This window comes from Leucoraja erinacea, chromosome 31, assembly GCF_028641065.1.
Source record: "Leucoraja erinacea ecotype New England chromosome 31, Leri_hhj_1, whole genome shotgun sequence".
Taxonomy (NCBI): domain Eukaryota; kingdom Metazoa; phylum Chordata; class Chondrichthyes; order Rajiformes; family Rajidae; genus Leucoraja; species Leucoraja erinaceus.
Genome location: NC_073407.1, coordinates 1,468,827 through 1,481,593, shown reverse-complemented (window position 1 = coordinate 1,481,593; position 12,767 = coordinate 1,468,827).

Sequence of the window (12,767 nt, the reverse complement as noted above, 5' to 3'; positions counted from 1 at the left end):
GGCCAGAAAAGAGACAACAAGTTCAGCCTCTCCTCCGCGAATACTGGACCATCCGTGATGATATTTCGGTAGAGAATGGAGTCCTGATGGCCGGATCACGAATCATCATACCCAAGTCCATGCAAAAAGAAATCCTTGAAAAGATCCACCTAGGAATGGAAAAGTGCAGACTCCGTGCTAAATCCGCTGTGTACTGGATAGGCATGTACAAGGACATAGAAAAGCTGGTATCTACATGCCACATATGCCAAAAATACAGGAATTCACAACAGAAGGAGGAAATGACACCCAGTGATATCCCAAGCCGGCCATGGCAAACCATCGGAGCAGACCTGTTCACAGAGAACCAGCAATGGTATTTGATTATGGCCTGCTACTACTCCAAATTCCCATTTGTGAGAAACGTAAAGGATTTGAAAGCTAAAACAATTGTGTCAATTGTTAGAGGGTTGTTTGCAGAGCAAGGAATACCTGAGCAGATCGTATGTGACAATGGAACCCAATTCACATCTCGGGAATTCAGAGAGCTAGCCACCGAATACGGGTTCAAAATCACAACATCTTCACCACATTACCCAAAGGGCCATGGGTTTATTGAAAGGCAAGTACAGACAGCCAAGAAAACACTAATAAAATGCCGAGAAGCAAAGGAGGATCCAAACCTGGCACTTTTATCCTTACGGGCAACTCCACTAAAGGCTGACATGAAGTCTCCTGCAGAAATGCTAAATGGCAGGAAATACAAAACCACCCTGCCAAGCAAAATCCAACCCCCTATCGACCAAGAAGAAACAAGGGAAAAATTGGCAGCTGCCCAGGAGGAGGGGCTGAAACAATACAACAAAAATGCACAGTACTTGCCTGAACTATTTCAAGGCCAAAACGTACATGCTCAGGATCCAACAACAAAGAAATGGACCCCAGCACAAATCACCAGCAGGGCTGGAACCCCAAAATCATATATCATAGAGACAGAACCGGGCAGGCAGTTGAGACGAAACAGAATTCACATCCGCCCGACACCTGAAATGTCAACACCTGCAACTTCAAAGACAACACCAGCAACTCCTAGGACACCACCCACAGCAGCAGCAACACCTACCATTGATGACAACACGTTCTCACAAACTGCTACCAGTGAGTCATATAGTCAACCAGCACCAACCAATGGCCAGGAAACAACTCAACAAGTTACCAATACATCGAGTGCAACACTGCAGGCAACAACCAGATCTACTAGATCCAGGAGCAACATCTTACCCCCAGCGCGTTATCGCTGGCACTGGAAGGGACAAGTCACGCCAACACATGACTCTTGACTGGCTATGCACTACCTGAAAGAAAACAAGCTGCCATTATATATTTTGTTGTGTAGTATATTAGAAAGCAGAATGCCACGAATGTGGGCAGAATAATCCCACGGTATCTGCTACAGGATTGCCACCCTCGCTCTGGCAATCCTCTAGTGTCACTAATTTTTGTTCCTTTCTTTTGAGAAGGGGGGATGTTACATATGCTACATATTCATTGTAGCAGTCCCAACCTCCTGCACTACTTTGTATCAGGCACACTCACCACACACACACACACACTGTGATTAGGTATGTAAGCACTTTAGTATTACTACGCCACACAGACAAAGGAGCTGAATAAAGGAGTACAATAAGACAACTGAAACAACCTGAATTGTGTCGTTTATTATCAGGATATCAAACACGAAGACACAACACTCAGTATTGTCTTTATCCCACCTTGAATTTAACACCACCCCAAACCTCAACATTCCCCTATTCATTCCCTATGTTCTTCACTCTGGCCCACTTGAGGAAAGATGTGCTGGCTCGGGAGAGGATGATCCCAGGAATGAGTAGGTTAACATATGATGTGCGTTTGACAACACTGGGCCTGTACTCGCTGGAGTTTAGAAGGTTGAGCGAGTCCTAATTGAAATTTACCGAGTAGTGAAAGGCTTGGATGGAGTGGATGTGGAGATAATGTTTCCTCTAGTGCGATAGTCTAGGACCAAGGTCACAGCCTCGGAATTAAACAGCGTTCCTTTAGGAAGGAGATGAGGAGGAATTTCTTTACTCAGAGGGTGGTGAATCTGTGAAATTCTTTGCCACAGAAGGCTGTAGAGGCTATCAATGGTTATTTTTAGGCAGAGATTGATAGATTCTTGATTAGTACGGGTGTCAGGGGTCATGGGGACGTCAGGAGAATGGGGTTAGGAGGGAGAGATAGATCAGCCATGATTGAATGGCAGAGTAGACTACATGGGCCGAATGGCCGATTTCTACTCCTATCACTTTTGACATAACCATTTAGTTTCTGATAATGTGTCTGTACTAGATATCGGGTTAAAAGCACTTGACACTGTTTCTTCCATGACAATATTTTTGTGCATTTAGACTTAAAGCCTTTAATTCTACTTGACACCTGCAAATTGCCTTCCTTTCCTTGTGGAGTACTAAACTCACGGCCTCGCTGAGTTCATGAGATGTCTTGCTCTTTTTTAAAAATCTCTGTCCTTGTTCACACTTGAACTAAAATGGGATGCGTCTACCTGTGGTTATGCCCCATTACAGGAAGGATGTGTAGGCTTTGGAATGGGTGCAGAGGTGGTTTACCGGGATGATGCCTGGATTTGGGGATATTAGTTACAGGGAGAGGTTGGACAGACTTGGAATTGTTTTCTCTGGAACGCCAGAGGTTGTGGGGCGACCTGATAGATGTATATAAAATGATGACAGGCGTGCACAGAACCTTTTCCCAGGATGGAAATATCAAATACTAGAGGCCATAGATTTAAAGTGAGAGCGGCAAATTGTAAAGTAGTGTGGTGAAAGGTTTTTTTCCACAGAGGGTGGTGGGTGCCTAGAATCCAGGGCTGTGGCTAGTGGTTGAGCAGCTTTAAAGAGGCTTTAAAATAGGCACACGGATATGGAGGGATGAGCATTATCTGCAGGCACATAAGTTAGTCTTGACATCAAGATGCAGGACACAACTCACAGGAAATCCTTCTTCCCTGTGGCGATCAAACTGAACAAAACATCATTCAAACGACCATGGGACAAAGATAAGTAAGGTGGTGCAAAAATGGCACTACCGTGCACCATTTTGGCGTAAGTCCGTTACCACATACATATAGATAGAAATAAGACAAGAGTTTTAGTAATATATAGATAGGCTAGACCAAGTGAGACCCCTTGGACCCCATTCCCTCAATGCAATATTCCACCACTCACCCATAGCCCCCAACTGTGCAGGTGCGGCTCATTTCCCCTCAAGCCCCAGCACTTCCTTCCCCTCCTCTTCACCCTCCCTCTTCTTTCCCCTCTCCTCCTCCTCTCCCTCCCTCTTCTTTCCATTACCCTGTCACTCTCTCCCCCTCCACCCCCTCCATAACCCCGCTCCCTCCCTGCTCCTCCCACTGCTCACCTACCCCCTACCCCACCCCCCAACAATGAAAATGTCCTTGCCCGGGTGATGCTCCTTGGGGCAGGGGGTGTGGGGGGAGGAATGTTTTTTGTAAATTAAACCTCACATTATGGGGCTGCGTTGGTGCTTCCCAGAGCCAATCAATCGTCCCCACATGGGGGGTGCTCACCTCCCCCCACCCCCCCACCCTCCCACGATGTAAGCCTTGATTTTTTTTTGTAATTGAACGGGCAGTTTATATAAATGAGATCCCATTGTGACGTCATATGCAGCTAAGGGCAAGTAGTGGAGCTGTTTAATTTAAAAAAAACGTTTTAAATTGTAAAATATAACATCAATCAGAACGAAACTAGATAAAACCACTACTTGACAATTATGAGTAAGGTGGTCCAAAAATTGTAGCGCTACCATGTACCGTTTTGGCATAATTTGAGGACGTCACCAAATCAGAGATAACAGGCACGCACACACATAGAAACAAACAAGATGAGAGTTTTAGTAATATACTAGACCAAGTGCAGACCCGTTGGGTCTGTTTCCTCAACGGCGTTTGCGGGGGGGGGTGGCTGCAGCATCACAATCACATTAAACCACTCCCCCAAAACACACAGGTGGGGGGGGGGGGGGGTGAGAAGAGGGGAGGGAGGGGGGGGAGAGGAGGAGGAGGAATGGGACAGAGATTTGGGAGGGAAAGGAGGAGCGGGGTAGGGGGTGGGGGGGGGGAGGGGGGATGGGAGAGAGATGTGGGGTGGGGGGGGGTGGGGAGGGAGGGGGAGGTGGGAGGGGAGAGGGAGGGAGAGGGAGGGGGTGGGTGGAGAGGGGAAAGAGTGGGGAGGGAGAGTGGAGGGGAAAGGGGGAGAGAAGTGGAAGAGTGGGGAGGGAGGGGTAGGGGGAGTGGTGGAAGAGGGACAGAGTTGTAGGGGGAAGGGGGCGGGGAGAGAGGGAATGGGGTGGGTTAGAGAGTGAAGAGGGATTGGGGGGAGAGGGAGAGGGGTGAGGAGGGAAACATAGAAACATAAGATTCTATAAGATCCCCCCTCAATCTTCTAAATTCTAGCGTGTACAAACCGAGTCTATACAGTCTTTCTTCATATGAAAGTCCTGACATCCCAGGAATCAGTCTGGTTAACCTTCTCTGTACTCCCTCTATGGCAAGAATGTCTTTGGGCATTGGGCATTGTGACATCACACGATGGAACGTTCACCAGGGGCTGGGGCTGGTGCAAAGGCATATGTAAATGGATCCATTCCGATTGGACATCTGTGAGCATTGGGCATTGTGACATCACACGATGGAACGAATCAAAAGGCAGAAAGGCAAAAGGCAGAAAGGCAGCCGGACGGACGGCAGGCGGCAGCCACAGACTTTTATATAATAACTAGACCAAGTGCAGACCCGTTGGGTCTGTTTACCCAACGGCGTTTGCGGGGGAGGGGGGGAGGGGGGGGCTGCGGCATCACAGTAACCTTAACCACCCCCAAAGCACACAGGCGGGGGGGAGGGGTAGGTGAGAAGAGGGGAGGGAGGGGAGAGGAGGAGGAGGAAACGGGGACAGATTTGGGAGAGAAAGGAGAGCGGGGAGAGAGGGGGGAGGGGGAAGGAGGAGGGGGAGAGGGGGGGGAGAGGGGGGGGGGGCGGGAGAGGGGGAGGGGGGGGGAGAGGGAGGGGGAGGAGAGGGAGAGGAGGGGGGGGGGGAGGAGGGGAGAGAGGAGGGGGGGGAGGGGAGAGGGGAGGGGAGGGAGGGAGGGGAGGAGGGGGGGGAAGGAGAGAGAGGGGGAGGGGGGAGAGGGGGGAGGGGGAGAGGGGAGGCGGGGGAGTGGGCAAGAGAGGGGGGTAGGGGAGTGGTGGAAGAGGAAGGGAGGGGAGGGAGGAGGGGGAGGGGAAGGGAGGGGCGAGGAGAGAGGGGGGAGAGGAGAGGAGGAGAGGGGGGGGAGGAGGAGGGGAGGGGGAGGAGTGGGGAGGGGAGAAGGTGAGAGAAGTGGAAGAGAGGGGGGGGGAGGGGAGGGGGAGAGGAGAGGTGGAAGAGGGAGAGATGGGTAGGGGAAGGGGGTGGGGGAGGGAGAGGAGGGGAGAAGGGGGGGGGAGGGGGTAGAGAGGAGAGGAGGGGGGAGGAGGAGAGAGAGGAGATGGAGGAGGGAGAGGGGAGGGGGAGAGGAGAGGGAAACAGAGAAACATAGAAATTAAGTGCAGGAGAGGGGCCATTCGGAGGGGAGCCTGCACCACCAGGGGGGGATGATCATGGAGGGATCATCCAACTCAGTAACCTGTACCTGCCTTCTCTCCATACCCCCTGATCCCTTTAGCCACAAGGGCCACATCTAACTCCCTCTTAAAGATAGCCAATGAACTGGCCTCAACTACCTTCTGTGGCAGTGAATTCCAGAGATTCACCACTCTCTGGGTGAAAAAAGTTTTTCTCATCTCGGTCCTAAAAGATAGGGGGAGAGAGGAGGAAATTGGAGGGGGGGAGGGGGACTTCCCCAACATCTGGAGGAGGGAGAGAGGAGGAGCCTGTCCAACCCCTTAAGAATTTTGATCTAGAAGATAGGGAGAATCTTCTAAAATCTAGAGAGGAGAGACAAGCCGAGAGGGGCTGAGGGGTGGAGGGGAGGAGGAAAAGAGGGGGAGAAGGGGGGGGGGGGGGGGGAGGAGAGGAGAAGGGGAGGAGAGAATGGGAGAGGAGAGAGGAGAGGGAGGGGAGGACGAGGGAAGGAGGAAGAGAGGAGAGAGGAGAGAGGAGGAGGAGAAAGAGAAGGAGGAGGAGAGGAGGAGAGGAGGAGAGAAAGGGGAGAGGGAGGAGAGGAAGGAAGAGGAGGAAAAGGAGAGAGAGGGGGAGAGGGAGGGAAAGAGGAGAAGGAGGGACTCCAGGAGAGGAGAGGGGAGGAGAGAGGAGAGGGGAGGAGAGGAGATGGGAGAGGAGAAAGATAGATAGGATAGATAGAGGAGAGGAGAGGGGATAGATAGGGGGGTGGAGAAGAGGGGAGGGAGAGGAGAGGGGAGGGGAGGAGAGGGGAGAGGGGGGGAAGGGGGAGAGGGAGGGGGGAGAGGAGAGGGGGAGAGGAGAGAGAGAGGAGGAGGGGAAGGAGACGGGAGGAGGGGAGGGAGGAGGAAAGGGAGGAGAGGGAGAGGGAGAGGGGAGAGGGAGGAGGGAAAGAGGGGGAAGGGAGGAGGGGAGGGAGAGGGGGGAGAGGGGGGGGGGGGAGAGGGAGAGGGGAAGAGGAGAGGGGGAGGGAGGGGAGGAGGGGGAGGGAGGGAGAGAGAGAGAGGGGAGGGGAGAAGGGAGGAGGGGGGGGGGAGAGGAGGAAGAAGGAGAGGGGAAGAGAGAGAGGGGGAGGAAGGGAGAGGAAGGAGAGGAGAAGGGAGGAAGAGGAAGGAGAGGGAAGGAGGGGGGGAGGAGAGAGAGAGGAGGGGAAGAGGAGGGAGAGAGAGGAGGAGAGGAGGAGAGGGGAGGGAAAGAGGGAGGGAGGGGAGGGGAGGAGGAGAGGAGGAGGGAGAGAGGGAGGGGAGAGGAGAGGAGGAGGAGAGGGGAGAGGGAGAGAGGAGGAGGAAGGGAAGGAGGGAGGGGGGAGGAGGGGGAGGAGGGGAGGAGAGGAGAGGAGAGGAGAGGAGAGGAGAGGAGAAGAAGGGGGAGAGAGAGGAGAGAGGGAGAAGAGGAGAAGAGAAGGGAGGGGGGGGGAGGAGAGAGAGGGGGAAGGGGGAGGAGAGGGGAGGAGAGAGAGGAGGGGAGGGGAAGGGGAGGAGAGAGGAGAGGAAGGGGGGGAGGGGAGGAGAGGAGAGGGAGAGGGAGGAAGAGGAGAGGAGGGAGAGAGGGGAGGGAGGAGAGAGAGGGGAGGAGAGGAGAGGAATGAAGAGGAGAGGGGAGGGGAGGAGAGGGGGGAAGGGAGAGAGAGAGGGGAGGGGAGGGAGGAGGGGAGAGAGGAGGGGGGAGGGGAGGGAGGGGGGAGGAGAGAGGAGAGGAGAGGAGAGGGAGGGGAGGGGGGAGGGGAGAGGAGACGGGGAGAGGGGAGGGGAGGAGGGGAGAGGAGAGGGAGGAGAAGATAGGAGAAGGTATGATAGTAGAAGTTAGAGGAAATGATGAGGGAGGAGAGGGGGGGGAAGGAGAGGAGAGGAGAGGAGTTAGTAAGGAGAGGAGAGGAGAGGAGAGGAGAGAAGAGGAGAGAGGTCAGGGGAGGAGAGTGATGAAGAGGGGGGGAGAGAAGGGGAGGGGAGAGGAGAGGAGGGGAGAGGAGAGGAAGGGAGGGGAGGAGGAGAGGGGAAGGAGAGGGAGAGGAGAGGAGAGAGGGGAGAGGGAGGGAAAGAGGGGGAGGGAAAGAGAGAGAGGGGGAGAGAGGGGGAGGAGAGAGGAGGGAAAGGGGAGAGGAGAGGGAGGGAGGAGAGGAGAGAGGAGAGGAGAGAGAGGGGGGAAAGGGAGAGAGGAGAGAGGGAGAGAAGAGGAGAGGAGAGGGAGGGGGGGGAGAGGAGAGGAGAGGAGGAGAGGAGAGAGAGAGGAGGAGGGAGGAGAAGAGGGAGGAGGGAGGGAGAGGGAGAGGAGAGAGAGAGGAGGGGAGGGGGGAGAGAGGAAGGAGAGAGAGGGGAGAGGAGAGAGGGAGGGAAGGAAAGAGGGAAGGGAGGGGGGAGAGGAAAGGGAGGAGAGAAGGAGGAGAGAAGAGGAGGAGAGGGAAGGGGGGAGAGGGAGACAAAGTGGAGGGAGAGAGAGGGGGAGGGAGAGAGAGGAGAAGAGAGGGGGAGGAAGAAGGAGGAGGGGGAGGAGGGAGAGGAGAGGAGAGAGGAGGGGAGGGAGAGAGGGAGAAGGAAGAGGAGGAGGAAAGGAAGAGGAGAGAGAGAGGGGGAAGAGGAGGGAGAGGAAGAGAGGGAGAGGAAGGAGGAGAGGGGGGGAGGAGAGGGGGGGGGAGAGAGGGGAGGAAGGGGGAGGAGGAGGAGAAGGAGAGAGAGAGGAAGAGGAGAGGAAGAGGGGAAGGAGAAGGAGGAGAAGAGGAAAGGGGGGAAGGAGGAGGGAGGGGGAGGAGAGAGAGAGAGGAAGGAAAGGGGGGAAGGGGGAGGAGGAGGGGGAGGGGGGAGGGGAAGAGGGAGAGAGGGGAGGAGGAGGAGAGGGGAGAGAGGAGAGAGGAGGGGGAGAGGGGAGGAGGAGAGGAGAGAGGAGAGGAGGGAGGGAGGGAGAAGAGGGGGAGGAAGGAGAGAGGAGGAAAGGAGGAGAGGAGGGAGAGGGAAGGGAGGAGAGGGGGAGGAGGGGGAAAGAGAGAGAGGGAGAGGGGAGGAGAGGGGAGGGAGGGGGAGGGAAAGGAGGGAAGGAGAGGAGAGGGGAGAGGAAGAAAGAGAGAGGAGAGAGGGAAAGGAAGAGGAGGGGAGAAAAAGGAAGAGGAGAAGAGGAGAGGAGGAGAGGGAGGGGGAGAGAAGGGGAAGGAGGAAGGAGGGAGAGAGAGGGGAGAAGGGGAGGAGAGGGGAGGAGAGGAAAAAGGGAGGGGGAGAGGAGGAGAGGAAGAGGAGGAGGAGAGAGGAAGAGAAGGGAGGGGAGGAGAGGAGGGGAAGAGAGGAAAGAGGAGGAAGAGGGAGGGAGGAGAGGAGAGAGGGGAGAGGAGAGAGAGAGAGAAGAGGAGGGGAGAGGAGAGGGGAGGAGGGAGGGAGAGGAGGAGGAAGGAGAGGAGAGAGGAGAGAGAGAGGGGGGGGAGAGGAGAGGAAGGGGAAAGAGGAGGAGGAGAAGGGGAGAGGGAGGAGGGAGGAGAGAGAGGGAGAGGGGAGGGGAGAGGGGAGGGAGAGAGAGAGGAGGGGAGAGAGAGGGAGAGAGAGAAGGGAGGGGGGGGGGGGGGGGGGAGGGGGTGAGGGGGGGGGAGAGAGAAGGAGAGGGAGGAAGAGAAGGGGGAGAAGAGGGGGGAGGAGAGAGGAGGGAGGGAGAGGGGGGAGGAGAGGAGAGGGGAGGGGAGGTGAGAGGAGAGGAGAGGAGAGCAGGGAACATTTCAACTCTTGGCTTTGAGTTCAAGAAAGTGTGTTCCAATAATGTACAATTCTGACCCCAAGTGGGAAAGAGAGGGAGAGGAGAGGGAAGGAGGAGAAGGGGAGAAAAGAGGAGAGGGGGGAGGGAGAGGGGGGGGAGGAAGAGGGAGAGGAGAGGAGGGAGGGGAGGGAAGGAGAGGGGAGAGGGAAAAGAGAGGAGGGAGAGGAGGAGAAGGGAGAGGAGGGAGGAGAGAAGAGGGAAGAGGGGGAGGAGAGGAGAGGAGAGAAGAGGGGAGGGAAGGGGGAGAGGAGAGGGGAGGGAGAGGAGGTGGGGAGAGAGAGGGAAGAGAGGAAGAGGAGAGAGGAGAGGAGAAGAGAGAGGAAGAAGAGAGGGGGGAGGAGGAGGAGGGAGAGGGAAGGAGAGGGAGAAGGAGAAAAGAAAAGGAGAGGAGGGGGAAGGAGGGAGGAGAGGGGAAAGAGGGAGAGAAGAAAAGGGAGGGGGGAAGAGGAGAGGGGAGGAGGAAGAGGAGGGGGGGGAGAGAGAGGGGAAAGGGAAGGGGATAGAGGAGAGGGGGAGGAGGGGGAGGGAGGAGGGAGGGGGAGAGGAGAGGAGAGAGGGAGAGGGAAGAGGAGGGGAGAGAAGAGAGGAGGGGAGAGAGGGAGAGAGAAGGGGGAGGAGGAGGAGAGAAGGGGGGGAAAGGGAGAGGGAGGGAGGGGGAGAAAGAGGGGGGAAGAGAGGGGAGGGAGGGAGGGGGAGAGAGAGGAGGGGAGGAGAGAGGAGGAGGGGGGGGGAGCGAGGAGGAGAGAGGGGGGGGGGGGAGGAGGGGGGGGGAGAGGGGGGGGGAGGGAGGGGGGGAGAGGAAGAGGGGGGAGGAGAGAGGGGGAGAAGGGGGGAAGGGAGGAGGGAGGAGGGGGGGGAGAGAAGGGAAGAGGGGAGAGGGGAGGGGGAGGAGGGGGGGGAGGGAAGAAAGAGGAGGGGGAAGGGGGGAGGGGGAAAGAGGGAGGGAGAGAGAGGAAGGGGAGGAGAGGAGGGGGAAGGGGGAGAGGGAGAAAAGAGAGAGGGAAGGAAGGGGAGGGGAAGGGGGGGGGAGGGGAGAGGTGGGAAAGGGGGAGAGGAAAAGGGGGGGGGGTGGGGGGAGAGGGGGAGGGAGGGAAAGAAAGGGAGGAAGGGAGGAGGTGGGGGAGAGGGAGGGGAGGGGAGGAGGAAGGGGAGAGGTGCAAGGAAGGAGAGGGAGGAGGGGGAGAGGGGGAGGGTCCTGGAGAAGGGGGAAGAGTGTTTGGAGAGGGGAGAAGGGAGGAGAGAAGAGAAGGGAGGGCGAGAGGGAGGAGGAGAGGAAAAGGAAGTGGAATGAGGAGGTCAAAGGAGGAGGGGAAGAGGGGAGGAAAGGAGCGGAGAGAGGGGAAGAAAGGGGGAGGAGAGGAGGGGAGAGGGGAGGTGAAAGGGAAGGGTCAGAGGTGGGGAGAGAGGAAGGATTTGAAAGGAGGAGCAAAGGGTTGGAGGAGTTCAAGGGAGGGGGAAGGGTGGGGAGAAAGGGGAAGAGGAGGGGAGTGAGGGGCAGCGAGTCAGGCAGAGAGGGGGCAAATTAAGGAAGGGGGAAGAGGGGGGGAGAGGGGGAGGGTGGGGGAGGGGGAGAGTGGGAAATGGGAGGGGGATACTTAGAAAAGGGGTGAAATCTCTAAAGGAAATGGAAAAAATGTCAGCGATTCGAGTCTGGGGGGGGAGTTGCAGTGAATCAAAGGAAGAAAGGCAGCCGGCAGCTGTCCATGTAAATGGATCCATTCCGATTGGACATCTGCGAGTATTGGGCATTGTGACATCACACGATGGAACGAATCAAAAGGCAGAAAGGCAGCCGGACGGCAGGCGGCAGGCTGCAGGCACACAGTTTTAATATATAACTAGACCAAGTGCAGACCCGTTGGGTCTGCTCCCCCAATGGTGTGATCCCCAACCCAATATTCCACCATGCACCCATCTCCTCCAATGGAACTGAACCCGTTCCCAAATGTAAGATTCCAGCACTCCCCTGCCTCCCTCAGCAGTGGATTGAAAAAAAATTCCAATTGCACCTCCCTGCCTGCTGCAGCAGTTCCAATTGCAATACCAATTGGCCCTCCCCCTCCTGTTGAAGCACTTGCTGTGAAATCCCATTGAGGTGAAAAGTTCAGAGTGTTCCTGTCTTGCAACTTTTTTATGAAGTGTGTTGGAAGCTGATAGGAAGGAGCAGCGAATCAAAAGGAAGAAAGGCAGCCGGCAGCCGGACGGACGGACAGTATGCGGCAGCCACAGACTTTTATATAATAACTAGACCAAGTGCAGATCCGTTGGGTCTGTTTCCCCAACAGCGTTTTGCGGCGGGGGGGGGGGGGGGGGGGGGGAGGGGGGCATGAGGTGTGAAGAGGGGGGAGGGGAGGAGGAGGAAACGGGATAGATTTGGGAGGGGAAAGGAGAGCGCGATAGGGGGGTGAGAGATGGGGAGAGAGATGTGGGGGAGGGGGGATGGGGAGGAGGGAGGGAGGGATGGGGAGAGGTGTGGGGGAAAGAGGGGGAAAGAGTCGGAAGGGAGAGTGGAGGGGAGGGGGGGAGAGCAGTGGAAGAGTGGGGAGGGAGGTGGGGAGGGGTAGCAGGAGTGATGGAAGAGGGGCAGAGGGAGGGGGGGGGGGGGGGGGAGAGGGAGAGGGGGGTGGGGTAGACAGGGAAGGGGGGAGGGGGGAGGAGAGGGAGGGAGAGGGGTGAGGAGAGGGGGAGGAGAGAGTGGGAGAGAAGTGAAAGAGTGGGAGAGAAGTGAAAGAGTGGGGAGGGAGGGAGCGGTAGAGGGGTAGCGGGAGTGGTAGAAGAGGGATGGGGGAGTGGTGGAAGAGGGACAGAGGGGTAGGAGATGGGGGTGGCGGGAGAGAGGGACGAAGGGAGGGGAGAGAGAGAGGGGTGGGGAGTGGGAGAGGGGTGGGGAGAGGGAAACATAGAAATTAAGTGCAGGAGTAGGCCATTCGGACCTTTGAGCCTGCACCACCATTCAATATGATCATGGCTGATCATCCAACTCAGTATCCTGTACCTGCCTTCTCTCCATACCCCCTGATCCCTTTAGCCACACGGGCCACATCTAACTCCCTCTTAAATATAGCCAATGAACTGGCCTCAACTACCTTCTGTGGCAGAGAGTTCCAGAGACTCACCACTATCTGTGTGAAAAATTTTTTCCTCATCTCAGTACTAAAGGATTTCACCTTTATCCTTAAACTGTGTCCCGCTTGTCCTGGACTTCCCCAACATCGGGAACAATCTTCCTGCATCAGACAAATGCAATTCAGGACTTTTCTCTTCACAAGCAAAGTCAGAATGACGGTTAGTGAAGAATTCTAACAATCGCTGAACGTTCAGATGCTGCGCGCACCTCCT